Genomic DNA, 2,722 nt, shown 5'->3' with positions numbered 1-2,722 from the left:
ACCCTACACAGTACAGCCAACCTCATTCTGTTTGTGATGGCCAGGGAAGCCGTAATTATATCACAAAATGAAAAGTTATCTGAGGGATAGAGCTTTCTTTTTCTCTCGTGGAAATGATTGTTCCAAAATGCCTCTGGTGTAGAAGAGAATGGAGGAGTTGACCAAAGTTCTCCAATAATTCATCTAGTATTCATGCTTCACTCCTTTGGTTGGCTGAGGAGAAAGGGGCAGAAAGGGAGGGATTACTTTTCCAGGCCATGTAGTTGTAAGAAATGCACATATGCCACAGTTGTAAAAGCAAAGAAACCTGCCACTGCTGAGAAGATGCCATTGCGTCCTTCCCTCTAATGCAGAGGTCAGCATTAGATGCCGGTGTCTCCAGCGCTGATCATGCGGCGGGCTGGAAGGCGGGGGAGTGCGTGCCCATACGCATGCGCACACGCTATTTCTGGCACACTTCCGGGTCGGAGGAGCACTGGAAATAGCTTGTGCGCATGTGCACAGGCCTCCTCCGACCCGGATGTCCACCGGAAATAACACTTGCGCATGCGAAAACAACGCACAAGCTATTTCCAGTGCTCCTCCGACCCGGAAGTGGGCAGCTGCGCAGTGCAGCGCCGGTAAGAGGGGGGGGTGGCAGCGGGCGGTGGGGGTCGCCGCGGGCTGGATAAACTATTCCCTCAGGCCTTATCTGGCCCACGGTCCTTAGTTTGGGGACCTCTGCTCTAATGAGCCACCTCTGTTTTAAAATTGAAGATACATTGTTTTCTTCATATACATCATTCTCAACAAACTGTCACTCGCAAGGTAATTCAGCAACCCACCTCAGCCCTCTCACACCTTTCAGGGACAGCTCAAAGCAGAATGTCCTCAAGTTAGATGAGAACTGGTTCCCAGCCAGTGCCAAAATCATCCCTCACTTTAGCATGCAATCAGTTAAACAATGTGGTCAACCCTTGCTTGATGTACCAGAATATTGTGTTTGGACAATACAAAAGAGCTTGAAATTGCCCAAGCAACATTTCTGGGATCTTTCTGCAAAAAACGCCCCCCTCCCCTTAGGGTGGAGATTCGAGAATGTTCTGTTGCTTTTTAAGAACCTTTGCATTATACATTTTTTTGGATCAAGCTATAGTTTACAGAAAACAGCAAATTCCCATCTGTCTTGGGGAACATGTCTGTTTTAAAGAAGCTTAGACAAAGTTTTTGGCTGTAGTACGTAGTCACTAGGTTTAATCAGCATTGTGGTTTTCTGTTTAATCTAGCTGAGGCCCTCGTCTGCCAAAACTCAGACTAAATACAGAATTTAAGATATGGACACACCTTGGGATTTATTGGCAAGACTTCCCCCAGTTTAGATTTATAAAATAGAACCATTGTCTGGAAAATTATTTAACTTCATTAAATTAAATGTACACTTCACAACCCTCTGATTTCAAATTATAGCAGCCATAGTCATAGACAGACACTATTGTAAGGCAGGTTATGAGACAAGTTTACCTCTGTAGAGGAGAGAGGATTTAACAAGTCCTTATAATCTTCTCAAAAGGTCAGACAAAACCTACAGTCTGTTTTGCACTGAGTTAAGCATAGGGCTATCTGTCAGATTACTTGCTGAATGGAATAGATAGGGTGATTGCATAAATTTGTTTTATTTGCTCTGACAACAGTAACAATTAGATTAAAATGAATGTGGAATCTTGCCAAGGTAATTCCTTGGAAGTACCTTATAAGTTTGGACTGCATCTTGACTTGTTTTAATTCTGCTGATATGCCTTTTTTTTATAAAACAGAAATTAAATTCCTTTTTTCTGTGCTGTGCACAGTTTGGGATTGAGGCAGGCCAATGCCTCATGCGGTAGCATGCAGCCATAGTATTGTCTATTATTATTATTATTATTATACAGTGGTACCTCAGTTTTCAAGCATCTCGGAAGCTGAACATTTCAGTTTCCGAATGCCGAAAACCCGGAAGTAAATGCTTCCATTTTTGAATGCGCCCCGGAAGTCAAATGGCTTCCGCTGTGTTTTGTTTTTTCCCCAGTTTTCTCCATTGTCTTTGCAGACCCCCCTTTGCGCCTCAGTTGTCAAATGTTTCAGAAGCCGAACGGTCTTCTGGAACGGAGGTACCACTGTATTTTTATACTGCCCTTCATCCTAGGATCAGTATAAAAAACAAAAGTACTTAACTTTGTAACAAAAAAAACAATAAGCTCAATGGAAGATTCCAGGTGCTTTGAGTGAGATGATAAAGTGATGCAACTAAACCATCTTTCATAATGATAAAACATAAGTTTTCTTTGATAACTCAATATTTTAATAAATGTCATTATCCCCCCCCCCCCAGTAATTCTATGTGTTCTTGGGTTTTCAGGGTAGCCTTTACACAGCAAGTTTTCTTTTGAGAGAATATATAAAACAGTTAAATATATAAAAATAGTTAAAACAATTGCATATAGCATACATAAAATTATTTCAAATCCAAGTGGAATAAAGATCTCCATTTAGAAATCTTCTTCTTCTTCTTCTTCTTCTTCTTCTTCTTCTTCTTCTTCTTCTTCTTCTTCTTCTTCTTCTTCTTCTTGGAACATCTTTAACAGGTGCCAAAGGTGCCTGTCTGTTATACAGTGGGAGGGAGTTCCAAAGTGTGGGGGCCATCACATAAAAAGCCCAATTCCAACATTGTGCAGAATGGACCTTCTTATAGGATGGTGTCTGCAGG

Source organism: Podarcis pityusensis, assembly GCF_964106645.2.
Source record: "Podarcis pityusensis genome assembly, chromosome: 2".
In the NCBI taxonomy this organism is placed as follows: domain Eukaryota; kingdom Metazoa; phylum Chordata; class Lepidosauria; order Squamata; family Lacertidae; genus Podarcis; species Podarcis pityusensis.
Note: the sequence above shows the minus strand (reverse complement) of the source record.